This window comes from Lichenostomus cassidix, chromosome 4, assembly GCF_008360975.1.
Source record: "Lichenostomus cassidix isolate B80296 chromosome 4, HeHo_3.0, whole genome shotgun sequence".
NCBI classification, from domain to species: domain Eukaryota; kingdom Metazoa; phylum Chordata; class Aves; order Passeriformes; family Meliphagidae; genus Lichenostomus; species Lichenostomus cassidix.
Genome location: NC_139484.1, coordinates 71,073,511 through 71,092,979, shown reverse-complemented (window position 1 = coordinate 71,092,979; position 19,469 = coordinate 71,073,511). Strand labels below are relative to the sequence as shown.

The window sequence follows — 19,469 nt, the reverse complement described above, 5'->3', positions numbered from 1 at the left end:
ATAATTATATGAAGACAAACTGTAAGGGTTACAGAGCAGCTCCTCTGGCTGCCATTTGGGTGACATGAAAGGGGTCATCAAGGCAGTGGCTTCTGAGTTTTGCCTCTGAGTGGCTATCATCTCTTCTACTAATTGCCATGCACAGCTTACATTCTTTCCTTTTATAAACCCAGGAGAATAACATCTGCCATTGGCCAGTTTTAGGAACAGGATATTATTATATGAGAAAGGATTTTGGCCCACTGTTCTTTTTTTTTGCTTGAACAATAAAACTTTTGGCAGTTGTAAGAACTGGATAGGATTTTACTGAGGTGCCATGCACTTAAGAGTGGTCTGTGGGTTTAACGTCTTTAAAAAGTTTGTGTTCTTTTGTGGGGGTTGGATCCTTACCTTTTCAGGATCAGATGCCACTTAACAAGTGTTACAGTTTCTCTGAACATACAATAAATCATGCAACTGATAAAAATTTTAGATATAGTATGAAGACTTTATATGTACACAGAGCTACTTTAATGCTTTCTCATTTTGTCAATGAACATGAACACAGGAATATCAGGAGCCTAATGTACACAAAACAAAATAGCTATGACTACTGCTAGTATCTGGTCTTTCCCTCCTATTAGCTAGCTGGAAAATCACTATGGCTGTGATTTTGAATACAGACTGCAATTAGATGTACACATGAGAACTATCTTTGCTTTCTTTCCAATACTAAACACAGTTTTTTGGATGATTTTTTTGCATGTTATGGTTAAAAGTAAATGTTACAGACAGTATTGACTTCAAAAAACATTTTGTGGATTGGCTCAGCATAGACTCATTGCCTGCTTATAATGCAACAAATTGTTCTTTCCACAGCCCACAATATTTATAGGCCTTTCACCATTTGCAGTGATTTACTACTCCATTTGACCTCTTTTCCAAGGCTCTACAGCTACCAAAAAAAAAAAAATTTAGAAATCAGTTTCTTGTTTGCTGTTTTACCACTCCATGCTTTCCATATCTACTCATTTTTCTAGGCTCTTTACTAGCTCTCTGTGTTTAGGTAGCTCTGTCTGTCCTGCAGTGCTTGCAAGGGTTCTGCTAAAGACCTGCTCGATCTTCCCTGTGATCAGGCTGTTTAGGGAAGTACACAGTCTGCTGTCCTGTGGTCTGTGACATGTGCCTGCTTTGTCACTCAGCTTAAACTTTGAAATGGACTTGCATATGCATTCCAGGAACAGCACATTGTTCTAACTGGTAACAAAATACAGGAGTCACATACTTTTGCTAGAGCTGCTTCCTCTTAACCTTAAAGTTGATTTTTTGTTAATGACGTTTTCCTCCCATGGAAACATGGTAAACAGTCTGGGACTGCAAGTTATTCATATAGAAAAGCAGATGATGAGGTTTGACATTTCACAGGAAAAATAGGTCTGAAGATTTATATCAATGTGCTTCATTCACTGTTTTTCTGTTCTTGATTTTTTTAAACTCTGAAAATAATAATCATGCACCTTTAGGAAGGAGGTAGGTAAGTATTTTTCAGCAGTGAGCAGCCTTTTGAGTAACAGTAGCTTACCTTTTCTCCTGGTGGTTTTTCTCATTAAAAGAAAAAATATTAATCATCTAGATATACAAACAACAAGGTAAAAAACCCCTTCCTTAGATCACTGTGTGTTGAAATGAAATTAAAAGCAGTGGGAAAAATTAACACCAGTGATTGCAATAGTTTGCTTTGTTCTCTTATTCCCACCCCGTGTTATGTTTTTGCTTGTTTGTTTTTAAGGCTAAAAATCCTAAAATTCACAGGAGATGGGGGGCTTTTTTGCTTTATTCAGAATCTGACTTCCATCATGAAAACCTGCTAAACTTGAAGGATAAAGGTTCTGGTCACAAGAATGCAAAGCAGTGATCTACTTTGTTTTTTCTCCTTTGTGCCCTGGAGTTTAACCAGCACACTAGACTAATACTTTCTTACTTGCTAGTGGCAGTTTCTGTTTCTTTTTTGTTTTGTTTTGTTTTGTTGGTTTTTTTTTGGGTAGTGGAAGTCATTAGAGTTTCTCCCAAGAGAATCACTGCCAAAGTAAACAAACATCTTCATGAAAGAAAAATAATGTCTGGAGTATTCAGAATTCCATGTTTTACAGACGAGTATTTATGGCAACCAACTAGTGAATTAAAGTGAATGAAATTCTATTTCTAGTTTGCTACTTTTGCTGTGCTAATTGAATGTGGCAATTTCTGCTAGCTTCTCAGCTATGCAGTGCAAGCAGTGGACGCTAGTTATAATTTAGGATGAAGGAAAATATGAGATGAAACTCCGTTTAGAAAAAGGATTTTCTTTTATTTTCTATTGTTGGGAATTGAATACTGCATGTAAACCTCCAAGGAATTGCTGTTGTCTCTAAAATGTTCTGCATGTGGTTGGCAAGAACAACAAGGACAGAAGAAAGTTCAACTAAAAAATTCATAAAGGCTGTCTGGTGGAATGCATTACAGTCATCTGTATACCTCTGTGCTCTTATCCCTCTGAACTGATAATTTTTAGCTGAGATCAAACGTTCTGAGGAACAGGAGGCTGGCAGATTTGCAGCGTAGATTGTTTGAAGGCTTAAATACTGTGACTATCTCATCTTACTGTAAGTCTGTAGACATAATGTAAGCTGGAGTTGCTGAAAAGTGATAGAATGGCTCATGTGAACAGCCAAAAAAAAAACTGTGAAGAGCTTATTTTGTGTATGCTGCAGAATCCTGCATGCTTTCCACCTCCTCTCCAGGATAGCAATAATTCACCAGTGGAGCAGAGACTCTTCAAATTTGTTGACAATGAGACCATATCTAGTTCTTTGTTTAGGCAGTGGCTTTCACAAAGAGGACCAGTGCTGACTGGGAACTGCTGCCAACACCATCATATGTTTCTTGACAAATGCAAAGTGTTCAAAAAATTGGCACTACAAAATAGAGATACTGTCAATCTTTGTTTAATTCTCAAAATGGCTTTTAAGCTTTTAAAGCTTGTGTTGTTGCTAGTGCATTGGCATATCAGATAACGTTTTTGACAGTCCTTATAATATGGCTGGTTAATTTGGTTACATTACTAGAACATAAACCAAAATTCTGAGAATGCTAAGATTTTACTGCTGTGTTTTTCCCACGTGCTGTGAGCAGAAGGGTTTGTGCTACCATAGCCAGAACACAGCATTTTCTCATCTCCTTTTCTATGCACTATGCAGATGCAGCTGCTGCTGTTTACCAAACATGAAGGTGTTGTTCACAGCTCTGGGAGTAAGTTTGGGTTCTGCTTTGCAGAATGCATGAGACATCTCTACTAATTGCACAGATGTTCAACCTATATTTATGTACCTGAATATTGTGGTGTAGGAGGCACATTGAAATTTTAAGGAATGATCTCAGTGATCATTGGCTAGGTCTCCAGAAGCTCATGGAACCGAATTGTGCTAAGAAAAACTGCATGGTGCTTCCAGTGATGGAATAACCTGTTCTGAAGGGTTGCATACTCTAGTGTGACCATATGTGGGAGGCAACGTTGGAGACCCAAAGAAACTCTGATCACAGATGCAGCAAAAGGAAGCAAATATGGGTCTGTAGCTAGGTCTGCCCCTCTTCAGGAGTGTACAGACCACAGAGCAAGTTAAACAGAAGGAGTACATGTTTGTACCTCAGCAGGCTATTTAAAAGTCCTTTCAATTGCTACAAGAAGGTTTATTAAAGTTTACTTATTATATTCTAAAAGGTACTAGAGGAACAGGTTCCCCTTCTGAGCCATGGCATCTGTGTTGTACGAAAAGCAAAGTCAACTTATCTGATTTATATGTGAAAATACATTCTCTTGTACTTGACCTTATTTTCTCTTTGAGTGTAAGATGGATGCTCACTAATTTTACACCACCACCCACTGTTTCAGTAAAATTATTTTCAACAGATTCTGTAAGAAATTTGCTGCTTTAATTAATATGGAATTATCTCAGAAATAACCAGTACAGACTCTTCAGATTTACCAAAGAACTAAAATTAATCAGTCTAGAGCTGAAGAAGCACAGATTAAAATTAAAAAATGCATTAACCATATAAATGTGACTAATTATGATGATATATCCAGTAGCCAAGGTGGGGTCAACAGCTCTGGGCCAACTGCTGTGATATTGGAATTCAGCTAGTCAGGAGCAGCCAGCCTGCTTGAGGGTATGATGCTCTCCTTCCCATTTGCTGAGGGTGTGTGGCATCTTTTAGGAAATGCTCCATCTTCCATGGCTGAGATGATGAGACTGGTCCGGCAGTGACGCTGTCCCTCTGGGAGGGAAAAGGGGCAGAGTGCAGAATTGAACTCAGCTCTGCCATACAGCAAATGAAGGCTCTCTCAACACTTGGCTGGTTTTAGTCATGTCTCAGCTACCTTTGCCACCCCTGGCTTTTTGTTTGTTTGGTTTTTAACCTACTAAGGTAAATTCCTGAGCAGTGCAGAGTGACTCTACTGAAGCTTTCACTTATTTTCCTGCGGGTCTCTCTCATCCTTCTAAATATGCCTAGCTCTATCTGGGACTCAGAAACAAGAAGTCTTGAGTCCTCTCATAATAATTTATGTCTCTGATCTAATGATCAATTGTAAATCAATGTTAAGCTTCATGACTTTTGACCATTCATGCAATTATGACAATACAAAGACATCGAAAAGCAATATGCTGATTTCAGCCTGTATATTTTTGTAACTAAACCATATTATCCATGTGATTATTTCTTAATGCTCATGTATAACATTTTTAATAATTGTAAAGAAAAGAAATCCAAGAAAAATCTTGCCAAGAAGCTATGTAAAAGCTAAGTGTATTTGAATATTAATGTTAAAATATTTTAAAAGTCCATTAGCTATCAAAAATAATAATTGAAACCTAGAAAATGTAAGAAAAATATTGCACTTCAATAAAATGAAAACACGTACTAAAAAAGAAAACACACAGTTAAAAGCCAACCAGACAACCTTAATTTACTTCTGTAATGAGAACCTGAGGGAAATGTGGAGTTAAATTTAGTTTATTTCAGTAGATCTAATTTTTTTAACCCTTTATGCACAGTTTTACGTAAAGAATTATGATTGCTTGGATGTCTTAACCATCAATTCCTCTGCTTTCACATGTTTAGCTTTTTTGTAAGTTTTATCTAAGTGAGCACTGGAAGTCGTGCTTTCTAACTGCATTGCTACAAGGTGAAGGAACTAAGGAGAGAGCAGAATCATTGCCTTTCTCTTTTATGCAGGGAGTACAAAACCTACTGTAATTTTGTTGTTTCTTCTCTCATCATGACATGGAGAACTCAGATCCATTTTTATGTAGTGGCACAAAACAGTTTGCTGCTTAAGTATAGCTTACAGAAGTTGAGCTTACAATTGACTTACACAAGTCAATTGTACCCATGATATTAAAGGGAAAGATTACCTAGATCTTTAAAAATTCCCTAACCTTGGTAAATGACCTTGAGGAATTGTGATATCATTTCAGGTCAGTGTGCTTTGACTGGTGGTCACTCAAAATGAATCATCCAAGGAACCTTTGTTTTCACAATTATAATCTTTTTTTTGGTGCATGCTTATATAGTAGGTTGTAACTAAAGAGCAGAAAACCTTATAAAATTTCTACATTAGGAAATCGAAGGGCTTTTCCTTTCTGTCTTCCTTCCCAAATAACCTCTTTTTTTCAACATTGAAAGGTCGTCTTTGTAAGAGGAAATTTACCAGAGACTAGAGTGGTATAATTATGCCTTGTGGATGCTTTTTAATCTTGCATGAATGCCTGTAGAATTCAAGCGTCCACATGGGGAGTTATACCATCAGAACTATAGGGGCATAATTATGCTGGTGAATTCTGTGTGGAGACAAATGCTTTATGAAAGGGAATTTTATTTTGGCTCTTCTCTTTTCAGCTTATTCATGTTCTGAACTAAAAGGAGGTGATCAAATCAATGAAAATAATGAAAATTCAATGGTTACCAAGGGCTGGGGAAATTGGAAAGTAATAAATATATATGTTTCCAGATAACACTCATGTACGTTTTTGTTCTTATTCTCTCTCCAGTGTTTGAGTTTGTGAAGGGTTTAGTGAAAGGTTAATAAACAAAGCTTTTTCTTTGCTGAGCCTCATAAACTAATATATGTAATAGCTAAACACTTGTAGAATATTAGATATTCGTAGCTCCCATAAAAAACAGCTGGGGCTTCAGGCAAATGGGACACTGGAGAATTAGTTGAATACTTTTTAGTCTCTGTAGGACCTCAGCAGTTAGCACTGATCAGATCAGCCACTGAATTGCTATATGTGAATTTTCCTATGTCCCAGTTAAATTTTAATTCCTAAGTATGTGAGTCCTAGGACAGTAGTCAAAATGTTCTCTACAAAAGTAGCCTATTTACATGAAAATAACTTTCAGTATGTCAGTAAGGGTGTAGTAACACTAATAATTATTTACACAATGTGCTCAGAGTAAATTACAAGCATGTCTCAGTGTAATTGCTGCATAGACTTTGAGAGAAGAAGAGCTTAATCATTTTGGTGATGTAATCCAGTCCAGCCTTAGCACTGACCACAGAGCATCATACTGTATGTCTTGAAGACCAAGGTGAACTTCATTAGAGAGACATCTTGTTCATATTTAAGGAGTTCAGAGAACAAAGAGTCCACCACTTGTATACCAACACTCACTGTTCATCTGAAGTGTTTTATTTGTGGTCTGAATTTAGCTTTGACTTAACTTGTTCAATCTTAGCTGGATTTAAAAAAGCCTTCAGCACTGGACAGTATTCAATGAAAATACTTAAATGCCAGGATCAAGGCATCTCAGCCCTCTTTAGTTGTTACGCAAATCTCATTGAGGCACTTTAGTTTCTAACCATAAGGCAAGATTTCTGTATCACCAGTTTTTCTTGTAGTTTCTTTCAAGTTTTCAAACATCCTTCTTAAGTAAGGACATCAGGGCTGTCAGCAATGGTATTACTAATGAGAGAATTACAGCAGGAGCTGAACAAAAGCTCTCTCCTTGCTGTTTTTGAAGCACGGAGAAGGTTTTGTTTTTCATATTTCTCACCACAAGCCTTTTATGAGAGATGCCTTACAAGGGCCTCCATTGGATAATATGTTTTTCAAGGCAAGCTTAGTAGAAGGAGACAGCAAGGCGATACCTTGTTATGATAACCAGAATATTTGGGTTTGCCCTGGGTAGTGTTACACACAATGGTAGTGCTTCTCTCCTGCTTCATATTCTTTTTATCTGTTATGATTTCTTTTAGAGTTGGAAATTCAGCCTTCAGTCTTGCAAATACTGTTTACTTTTTTTCAACATGTATAACCATTTTTTTTTAATCATTAATGAAACATACATCTGTCATGTTGGCATGAATCAATGTGAAGCAGTTTAGAAGGAAGATGGCTGTGCCTTTTTCTTTATTTCCTATTTTTCACCTGTAGAATTTCCTGGTACTGATCCTTTGTATTCATCAAAGTATATCCCTGTATGTTCTCCAATATATTAATCCAAGGTAAATTAGTAGAATTAGTCCAAAAAATCTTTCCTATGAGCTCACTGTTGAAACATTGCAAATGGAAGATGAGTCCGGTTTTGGTTACCAGTGGAACTCTGTAAGTTATTTATTTTGTAATTATTGTAGAATAGAGGTCTTTGCATGGTGTCATGAAATGGTTAGGTAAGTGTTTTAGAAGGATACAAGTATGTGGTTTTGCATTTGTATCCCATCACTCTGCAGCTGTTTCAGACCTGCTGTGCAAGCACACTAAAACAAAAATATTTAAATTTCTTTTTGGTGAGCAATGGTTTCCAGTCCTGAGCTGTTCTCTCCAGACCAGGCAGTGTGCTAGTCATGGTAAAGCCTTTGCTGGACAATCTGAGGAACCTTTTTGGTGTTCTGAAAATAGTGAGATCAATTTTATTGTGGTTGTGTGGATTTGTGCAAGGGGCAGAGCACTGCAGACTCAGAAAAGGGAGCAAGGAAGCCCGTCAGCCTGAAGTCTGCATGCAAAGTGACCCTGAGAAAGAGGTGATTGTAAGGAAACTGTCTCCTGCTGGTTGCTTCCTACTGTGTTCAAGGAAACAGCATATAAAATATATGGTTTGTACGTAAATAGGACAGCATTGAATAAATGCCTATCGACAGTTCAAGGTGTAACATACAAGATATCAAAAGTCAGGAAATTGTATATTTGCTGACAAAGTTTATAGCAGTATCTTAGAAAGCCCCCAGTGAAGGTGAATGGAGACAGAAGGCATTAATGAAGCTTAACTAAAAATACATGTTTTTTTGGTCTGGGGTCCTAACTGAAGATTATGTATTTCTAGTAGCACTGAGTATTTTTGTTTGCTTTGTGTTTTCTAGTCAGAACAAAACCTTGATTGGTATGGAATCATATAGAAAAGCATGGGGTGGAAGGGAGCTCTGGAGGTTATCTGCCCCAAGCTCTTGTTGAAAGCCAGACCTTAGCTGAGATGATCAGGTGCCTGTCAAGGCCAGTGAGTTTCCCCACTTCTCTGGGTAACCTTTTCAAAGTTCAATTGCTTTCACAGTGAAGAATTTCTTCTTAAACTGAAATGGGTTATCCCTGAAGCAGCCTTGTGATCCGCTTGTGATCCTTTTACCCTCAATGACACTATTTACTTTTCAACTACCTATAATGAAAGCAAGGAACAGAAATTCACAAAACTTCTGAAAGAAAAGAGTTTTAGCCTAAAGCCCAATGACTTCAGCCTTCACTCCCAGTATGGGAGACTTGGTTTCAGGTCTTTCCTTCTTTTGAAGAGCTGGACATGTGTTGCTCACAACCCTGAACTGTGCCCTCAGGAGGAAGCTGTAACAAGCCACAGCATATTCTGGAGTTCCTTTAAACTCCTATATTGCCACAGTGATATTTTTAATATACTTCTGATGTTTCTTAGACTGGGGACTACAGGTGTCATACCTCCTTGGAGTTAATTTGTCCTCTCCTCTCCTCTCCTCTCCTCTCCTCTCCTCTCCTCTCCTCTCCTCTCCTCTCCTCTCCTCTCCTCTCCTCTCCTCTCCTCTCCTCTCCTCTCCTCTCCTCTCCTCTCCTATCCTATCCTATCCTCTCCTCTCTTTCTCTCACATTGGTTCACAAATGTCCAGAGAAATTTCCCAAAACTTTTGAGAAGAAACTGAGCTTTCCCAGCTCCAGTGTGGTCCTTATGACATACAAGGTCTTTCTGTTTTGTTTCTTTCCTTTGATGTGAATGAACATGCTTGGAGTTAAGTGATTAGTCGTGACTTGAATGGCTCCATCTTGGTGATGTTGGTAAGTGGAGCTACCCAAATTTAATTTTTTTTTAAAAGGTACTTACCATAATGCTTTTAACATTGAAAACTGTGGGATTTGGGCCTTTTTAGTCTTTTTTTTACCTCATATATTTTTGTCTGTGCAATATAGAACTTGTGGTGGGACAAGGAATCTGTTTGTTTTATTTTAGAGGAGCCAGGAAATATCTAAAAATGTTTTCAAGTACCACCATTTTTTAACAAAAGCAACTTGGGTATAATGTTTGATGTACTGGGTAATAAAATGTGGATCAATATTCATTGCTACTCTTATTTGATTTTGCAATCCAAGTACCAGAATAAAAAAACCCCTACCATCAAACAAAACCACTGGCATTTTACTTGCACAATATGAATTGTGCAATTGAATTCTCACAATATATTGTACTTGCAGATTTCAAAGGATGAAAAACAATGATAAATTTAATTTAATTAATATGTTAAAGGGAAGTAATATATCCATTTTACCTTTCAAAGATATTTTCAAAACCCAAAAATTTCAAATGAGGGTAATTCATTTGGAATTTCTAGTGTAGCATGAAAATGGCACAAATCTTATGTCCATTATACTAGCAGCAAAGCAGACTGGAGAATGATGGGCATTTGGTACAAGTGCACTGGGACAAAATCTGGTGCAATGGAGAGCACCTCTTTCTAGGATTTGTTCACAATGTGTGAGGAAAAGATGTATTGCCAGTAAATCCAGAGTGAGAACTACTTCTGAACACCATTCTCAAGGATATTGTAATATGGAAATGTCTGCATCAAGCATGAAATAAATCTGGGTTGGACTTTGTGATGCACCAAGCAGTGTTGGCTGTTGATTGCCAAAAACTCCCAGATATTGCAGTAACTCTACTTTGTGGCAAGAAACGTTTTGCACCAGGAAGAAGTATGTGAAACGTAAAATCGACCAGTTCATCAGAACAATTTGTTTCCCTAACCGAGTTCTAAAAGGGGAAATTTTAATAGAAAGTGGGACTTCTCAAGGAAATCCTGCTGGGTATTCTAAAGGCTATGCTTTAATGAGCAGACGACTAAGTTACCTTGGAGAGGAAAGCCAGCCTAGTAAAGAAGGCACAAAGGTGATAATTAAACAAGAAATCAATGTTAAGTATGGAACAGAGGGGCATAACTGAGAATGTAAATTGAATCTACACAATGTGAATGACTTTCTGGAGAAGATAAAGGTAATAAGGAATTATTACTGGCCAGTAGAGCTTAAGACAATAAGAAGGCATTACCAATGTATTAGGAACAAAAGAACAACTAAATCAAGTATAGATTTCAGGCTTGCAGAAAAAAAGCCAGAAAAGATGCAATTGCTGGAAATCAAAGCTTGAAAAAATTCAATCACATTAAAGATACAGTGAGGGTGATTACATGTAGAAATAATTTCCCAGTGTAGGTAGGTGGTAAGTTTGCCATTGCTAGGAATTTAATCCAATTGGATACACTTTAATCTGAGTCTGGGAACAGGCTTGGCAACATCTCTGTGGATGGCAGTGGAGGTCATTTGTTCTGTGCAATCTTTACATATGTGAATTTGTATTTATGTTTTGTCACTCCCCTTTTTTATAAACTGTTGAAGAGAACAGAGGGCTCTCATTGCCCTCAACATGTTCCACATGTTCAGCTCTGCTTTAAGACAAAGACTGAAAAACCCAGTCTTATGCTTCAGGGCTACAGCTGGCTGCCTGCAGAAGATGAGAGGTTGATTCCCTAGGTTAAGTCTGGATTGTTGTATTTCATTTTCCTCTGAAGCCTTGGGGGCAGGCATGGCTGGTTATAAAACCTTGGAGAGACTGGGCCACTTCTCTGCAGGGAAGTCCTCTCTTTTATATAGCTGCTATCTTCCATCTGGCTGGGGGATCAGACAGTTTCAGGGTAGCAAAGACTTTGAGCTCATTTTTCTTTCCTGTTCATTATGACATCTAGGGATATCTGAGATCATAATTATGATCATTTGGGCATATCTGATATAAACAACTCACTATCATTACCGAAGCCTGGGGCAGAGGCATCAGATTTTTTTTTTTTTTTTTAAATTCTTATTAGCTTAATTCCTTCAAGATAGATTTTTGTTTTGTTTTGGCTTTTGGGGGGTTTTTGGTTTTGTTTTTTGCACACTGTGGAAAGCAATGGTAAACAGGTGAACCATTATGCCACAGACAAAACAGCAGGTTGTTTGGTTTAAATCCTGAATTTCAGCTTACTTTTGCTGCAGTAAGACTTTTAGGTTACAAATACTGTTTCTTTTTTCAAAATGGGCTGATGCTATCCCGTGCTGTGGGGATGCTTGACAGAGTTGCAGAGCTGCCATGCAGACTGCCTGAGTGCTGCTTTGCTGGCTGTGTGCAGCAGCTGACAAAGGGTGTGTTGTGCTTGCAGCAGCATTGCCTCTGAGCCTAGCTTTCCTCCTGCAGCACTCCTTTTGTTTAAAAAGCCTGCTCCTCTAAAGCAGAAATAGGAAACTTTACTACCATTGTACTATCAGAGAGGGAGGATATGATAGATTTGCTTGTTGTTTTGGTTCTGTGGAATTGCAAATGGCAGTGGGTGGAAAGGGGATGTCAGAAGATACTGGAAGCCAAGCTATATATCGTCATCTCCTAAGAGGCAAAGAGGTCTGCCAGGGTTCTGCCTGGTGGCTGTGCTGGCAGGTATCTCTGGTCTTAAACTGCTCTCTGTTACACACATGTGAAAGTACTCATGTGCTTCAATAAGACCTTCCTTTCCGTTTGGGAAGCTGTCAACAGACACCTATTATCATCCTGCAAAGTTGTGAAAAGAGACTGCATCAGCATCAGTGTGTTTTCTTCTTAAGCTTAAGAAAAGGCAGCCTACATCTGGTATGAGTCCTTATGTATTCTTTTTGTGTGTCCAGTTGACAGACACCTTTTCAGTGTGCAAGTGGAACTGGCACCTGCTTAGGTAAATAAACATATTGGCTTATTGCATGTCACCTTACCTATGATAAACCATAAATTCTGTGATTTCTCATATGTCATCATTTTGTATCACATATAACATTAGCTTATGATGTGTAAATGTTTAATTGTGGGCTTGTCTTATACCCACTGTCTCCCAGGTGACTGAGTACCTCCCTAGTTCTTCATGCCTCTATAGGGATTTGTACATAGGAGCTGCAAGCAAAGGCTAGTTCAGCTGGAAAATTGGAGATAGATGGATTAAGAGATATGAAGGCAAAACCCAACCGATCCAGATCATTCCCTGAATGGCAGAACTAATGAGAACCTGTTTGCTCTGGCTTTGCCTCTTTGGGGTGCAATACATTTGTGTTCATCCCACTGAAGTGCTCTCTGCCATGGTACCTTCCAATCTCTTTGTGTCCTCATAGTGAGATGCCTAACTTAACCCTGGCTCCTCTTCATTCCATGGCTTTTAGCTACTGTTTCTTGGCCTAACAACTGGGAATGACCCAGCAGATGCTGTTCTGGAGATGCATTCATGCAGGGTGGCCAACCTGTACGTGTCCAGCATGGTCAGCAGCTGCTACCAGATGAACCTAATCGACTGCTCTTCATCTTTGCTGGCAACAAAATTAATGACTTTGGGAGCTGCCTTCCATGATGTGCTGAATTTTGCACAGGTCTGTTGTAAGATTTTCTTACTTAAAAAATGACTATGCTGCTCAGTTCAGTTGAAGCTGAACAAACATGACAGAGAGACGGTGTGATGCACGCAAGCTTCATTTTCTCACGAAGCCAAGCTAAAAAAAAAAACCTGAATCTGCCTAGGAAAATTTTCAGCCAACATTTGAGAAGCTTGCCACTAATTATCAAAATGAAGAAGCAGAGTATGCTAACACGGCATTGATCCAAACTATCAGAAACAATTTCTCAAAAGATAGATGGGCTGAAAATAATACATAAAACACATCAGACTTGTGCATTGCCTGGTATCCCTATGTATTTTTTCATCTGGCCTGGTTGTAACAGCCTCCAACCCTAAAAATCACCTTCCTTTTCCCAAACTCTAGAGGATACGCAGAATTTAGAAGGATAATTTTCTTCCTTAGGTATCAGAGAACCTCTGTCTTCTAAGGTTGTTTATTCAAAGTGAGTAAACTGAACTGGGTCAACCTGAATTATGGTGATGTTCTTCAGACTGCCTGTGTTCCTGGAGCATCTAGAGGACTCTGGAGGACTGCTGCTCTGCAAGGTGTCTGCCACCAACCCTTCCTCCTGACCGTTGTTGCTCACAGAGCTTCTGCCCTGTGACAAACATATCTACGCAGGCTTTGCAGAGCACATTTGGATTCATTGATGCAAAAAGATGTAGAAGCTAAGTATGCATTTATTGTATCACTGTTTCTATTGCTGTAAAGTCAATATTTTTAAGGCTTTGAAGTTTCTGGAAAAGGATTTTTGATTTATTCTGATAACAGCCTTCTGGTGCTTATTTACTTGCCTTCTGTGTTTTGAAGGCCAGTTGGGAGCTACAGCTCTTGCAAATCATCCCGTGTATTTTGTGTTAATCCAGACATTCCTGCACTTCACTTGGTTGTTGTAAATGCAGTTTATAATTCATGCAGAATGTGGTTCTTCTGCCCTGTGACTAGGAAATGTTAAAAGAAAGCATTCAGTCATAGTTTATGCATCTGGTGATGTGGACTGGGGTTTTTAAAAGAACCCAGAAGAATTAGGCATTCAAGTTTCATTAAAATGCTGTGGAAGTGAAGCATATAAACTCTATTAAAAAGCTCAGTCATTATCTATAGCTCTTGTTTTTTTTCTCCAATTTAATTTGTGCATAAGCCTGCTCAGGGGAGAGAAGTGGACAGGGCTGGTTTTGCTCACCTTTGCTTTTCCTTGGTGCTGAGGCACAGCCCTGCCTTAGAGCTTGAGCATGCTGGGGCTCACTCAGCTCTTCCATTTTGAGCTGCAGCTTCATGTGCCCACACAGGCACTGATTTTATCATTAAAACCTCATTTTCCTAACCGTAAAAATGAATGTAGGTATCTGATCCATAAAACTGTTTATATAAATAGTTTGGTGAATATGATGTTGAAAATGATTTACCCACATATATATGTGTGTAGGTATACATATATATGTATATATATATATATATATATGACATCCTGGAAATTATTTGTACTTTTTCATGGTCTGAAATGTTCAGGGAGACAAAGCTGAATTAAAACTAGTGGGGAAAATAAAATTGTACTACAAAATGTAAAAGAATTGTATATGATGCTTTTAAATACAATGTGAACCTTTGTGTCTAGAGGTTACATGTAATATTCTGTCACATGTCTAAGAGAACACAGAATTTTCCTTTATATGCAAGAATCAGGAGAGTACAATATGATAAATATAATGAAGAGAAAGATGAGAGATCAATTGGATACACAGTCAGGTGAAGAAGAGTAAGTAGGGAGAGGAGTTTGTTCTGCAGTCAGAAGGGATTGCTGCAGCAGTACAGAATATGCAGAATTGCTGCAGGAAGGAGTTAATCATTGTGCCAGCAATGCTCAGCCCCTATTTGTTGCAAAAGAGAATTAATAGTTTTCCTGCCTGGTGCTGAAAATAGAAGTCAAATTTAAGTTGTTTCTTGAAGGCAGATATAATTAGATCATGAAACTTGTGGCTTTTGGGTCTGAAAAACAGGACAAGAATGACCACTCTAAATCAGAACAGAGTGCAGTCTCTTGACTGTTTCTTAGGGGTGAGAATAGAACAAGCACAGAGTGACACTTTTCCCATTTTCCAGCTGTGCACAATGTACCCACTACTTACACTGTAGATTAAGTGCATCATATATTTATTATCCCTTGCTGAACCCTTTTGCTGTAAATTGTTCCAATTATTTATGAAACCCATTTATATTTTTGTTAGCCACAACATTCTTGTAACAATAGAATGTACAGTGTGGCTGTGAATTGTATGGAAAAATAATTCTGTTTGATTAAACTGTGATACTTGGTGCTTGTTAAGACTTATGGTAGTATGAATAGTGAACAATTGTTCCTTACTTACTATGTTAGTTTCACTCCTATATACAATTAGTTCCTCTTTTGCATCTCTTTTTCAAGTTGAAAAGTACTTTCATCCACCCTCATACAGTTACAATAGTATACTGCTATTCATCTATGTTGTCCAGCATACACCATTCCTACTTTTAATAAAGCTTTGGACATAGATTGTTCAGACTTAGGTGAAGTGTTTGGGAGGTGGATGCAGTCTGGGTTTTTACAATGGTGTAATATTTTGTCTTTTAGCTTTTCATTCTTACATAATGATTTTTAATTTGGTTTACATTTTCTGTCTGCCAGTGAGCACTGGGCAGATGTTTTCAGAGAGTTCTCAAGGAGTCCGAAATTCTTGCTGAAGTGATACTAAATTATCTATTTGCTTGTTGTTTGTCCCTGTGTATGTGCAGTTAGGCTTTCCCCCATGTGTATTACTTTGCATTTATTGATATTAAATAATGTCTACATTTTTTGTTGTCAAATCTCTCAGAGTTCAGTATAATGACACCTTTTGAGGTATTGACTGTTTTGAGTAATTTGTATCATCAGCAAACTTTACCATCTCATTATTAATTCCCTTTTCCAGATCATTTATGAATATATTGAAGAGAACAAGTTCCAGTGCAGATATCTGATCACTTCTCTCACATGGTGAAAATAATTTATTACTATGCTCCAACACATCATTTATCTACTAAGGAATTTTCATCCTTCTGATAACTTAGTTTCTTTAAGAGCCTTTAGAGAGAGATCTTGTCAAAACAATTTGACTTCTGGAAATCCAAGAGCACTACAGCAATTGGCATTCCAAAAGCTGGCTGACATCTTTAAAGAACTAATAATATCATCATTTTCATCAACTAACAGTAAATTGAAACCCACAAATTTAGTAAAGTTTCTCTATTTGCAAATAAGACATTATTTGTATACTTAGAATATCTCAAGTACTTTTACTATTCATACTAAAGTTTCTAGCAGTTAGAGGCAATTTCTGCAGAAAGGTTATTACTATGCTGCCAGAAACTCCAGAGCGAGGTGCAGCTTTTCACTGACCCCGAGTGGAGCATGGTTTCTTTGCGATAGATGTCTTCTGTTTATTTTCTGTAAATGACACATCCCTGAAGCAACACGGAGGGAATGAAAGGTACATTTTATCACAGTAGCATTTGCACAAAGGTGAACTGTGAGAGTCCCTATTCATAATGAAACTTAGGCCAACCATGAGTTCCTAAAAACCTTACCTGCAGGTGCTTAATTTTTTTTTATTAAAAAATTGATATCTGAGCTTTATGAACTTATGATTAAACTTTTAAAATAAATTAAAGGTGAGAGGATTAGATGTGGAATTGGAAATGAACTGTGGTATCTTTTGCCTCTAGCTCAGCATTTTGAAGGCAATCCAAATGAGATGTGACAAAGTGCAGCGCACTCTTTTTTTTTGCTGACCTATGTGAAAGTGGAGTTTGGTCTCTGCCAAGTTCTTTGTGTGTGAATAGCCATATCACTATCCCTTCTACTGTAATTAGCACTCTTACCCCTTTATTGGAATTTAAAATAAATAGGCCATGATTTAGATATCACAGAGACTAAATTATCCCCTTAGATGATCCACCCAGACTAGAAGAACAGCCAGCTCCCCCCAGCTCTCCCTTTTTTCTACCCTTTGACAGAAGTTACAGAGGTGAGTTTTAAGTGGCTGATATGTCCAGCTCTCATGTTGCATCCTGTTTGAAATTTAAAGTATAAAATCCTGTTGAAGTACAGTTCCTGAGTGTGAGTTGAATGAGACTGTGTTTTAGTCTGTTCTGGGTCTTGGCTATTCTGGGGCAATTCCTTCCTGTCCTCCTTGGAGATGGGGAGAACTTCAGCAGAATTCCTCATGATGTCCAAAGATGTGCTCCTGCTTCTTCAACCTCCAATCTAAACTTCACACACCTCCCCAAGAGAATAAGGTTAATCTACATTGGCCTTTGCTTATCATGACTCTGATGCTGTTTCTGCTGCCTGGTCACCGTTAGCCTGCCAGAAAATCTTCAGACCTGTAGGTGTGACCAAGTAATCTCTCCCAGTCTTCCCACACTTATATAAGACATGATGCACTAGTAGATGCCCTGGGAGGGAAATGGAAAGTGCATTTTTTTAAGAGAAACATTGGATGCAGCTTAATGTTGGCATGTGTGCAGTCTATAGCCAGTGGTGACCATCTTACCCCTTTCTTTTTGCTTGACTCTGAAACCCCAGCTGGTTCTTCTCTTTTCCTCAAAGCACCTAGTGGATTTTCTGTTGCTTCCTCCATCTGAACTTTATCTCTGCTCCATGTGGAGAAAAGGAAGACTTAGCAGCTGGAAAAGACCCAGTCCTTCAACCACACTGCTTGCCAGTGGTTGCTGGGTGAACAGTGTGCTGATAATCCTGATCCTGCTGCTGTTCAGAGCCCCAAATGATGTACAGTGACCACAATGCTTCTGGACAAAGTGTGATGGCACAGATTGGTATTCTGGGGCAGTGGTCATTATCCAAATGGTCTCTACATTGTGCTAATAGGAAAAATCTTGGTGCCCTCAATGTCTGTTGCATTGGATTATTTCAAAAGCAATTCACAGTGGCACTAGAGCCAGTGACAGGTGATACAGCACTGCACCATTTCAAAAGTCCTACATGTTATGTCAGCAATGTGCAGGTCCTCAGTCTTCAAACACATGCATGCCTTCAAACCATACAAACACCAGATGTCATTCTAGAAGAAAAGAGCAGTAGTGTGAATGTGCTTTCCCCCATATTTTTAGCAAATTGTGGACTATTTAATGTTATTTTTTTATTAACTATTTGGACTTAGTTTTAGAATAACAAAAAGAAGCTTTCTCTTTCAATGCAGACAAAAACTTAAACTGTCAAAATGCAATTCTTGAAACAACTAGAATTTCAGCAATCAAGTATGAGGCAATTCTTGTTTCCCACACTAGGTCAGCACTTTCTTGTGGAGTTGGTTCATGTCATTATAGTGTGCTCCATGGAGGTGACTCATTTGTGTATTTTGGAGTTCAGACAAAGCCTCTTAGCTGACTTTTCTCTGTTACCTTCCACATGTTTTTCCTGCATTTGTAACAACACAATTCTGCCTTCTATCTGCAAGTGAAACAGCTTCTCACCTATACCTTCCTTACGCACAAAGAGACTTCTAAGTGTTTTGAGCTATGGCTGAGAAAGCTAGATTACCTGCTACCTGAAAATTATCACAGAGTGATCTAAAAATGATCGTGCTTAATTAATGGTTGGGAGTGTTTTTCTGTGCTGGTCCAACTATTTGACAACTGCTATCGCTTGTAAAGTTGGATTGTAATTACACAGGGCTGAAGATCCCTAATAATGAAGTAGTTCTTCATCTGTATAGAAGTAACTATGCCAGAATGGCTGTGTTCATATCAGCATTACTGCCATACGTGATTCCAGACATACCATTTTAACTATCTTGTTATTGTTAAAATGGGCAGTTTAACATTTCTGTGTATATGGAGCCTTTAAGCAGAGAAATGCTCAATCTGTTCTCCATTCTGGAAAAGTACCTATTACCTTAGGAAGATTGTAGTCACCTTGACAACATGAAACTTTATTCAAACTCTATCAGTTCAATTCTCTCTATGTAGTCAGACATGAAATTGAGTTACAGTGGCTTAATGGGTTACCACATGTCACTGGAGATGAATTTGTGTGCAGTCCAGTAGCCCATTGCCAACACAAGGCAGAAATCATTAGATCAAACAACTCCATTTCACAGAGGTTTTAAAGATTTTTTTCCTCATGTGTGCTTGTAGTCTAAGAATGCACACACAGTCTATTGCTATGCTCAGCTGAAGACTAAGACATTATTAAACAGTAATAAGTTGATCTTGTAACTGAACTACAAATTGGAATTTTGAAATAATTTCATTAGATCAGTTTTAAATTGGTGAATGGGGACTGAAAACACGTATATAAGAAATGAGTCTGTCTTACATGCTGATAAAATAAGACCTGTAGTGACTGCATTTGATTCAGTTGTGTACTGATGACTGGATATTTTTGGAGGTAGCTTAGTATCCACGATTTCAATTTGAAATGTTTCCAGGTCTGCTTAAGCAGCTTTTTCCCATTTATCCCTAGAA

At 38.1% G+C, this 19,469-nt stretch overlaps 1 long non-coding RNA gene across 1 annotated transcript; it reads left to right on the top strand.

The window, feature by feature from the left end:
* Window positions 1-12,519: 12,519 nt before the first annotated feature.
* Window positions 12,520-18,228, top strand: LOC146438818 (uncharacterized). Its single transcript, XR_014851939.1, has 3 exons — window positions 12,520-12,941; window positions 15,914-15,978; window positions 16,931-18,228. It is a non-coding gene; the product is annotated as an uncharacterized LOC146438818 (long non-coding RNA).
* Window positions 18,229-19,469: the final 1,241 nt, after the last annotated feature.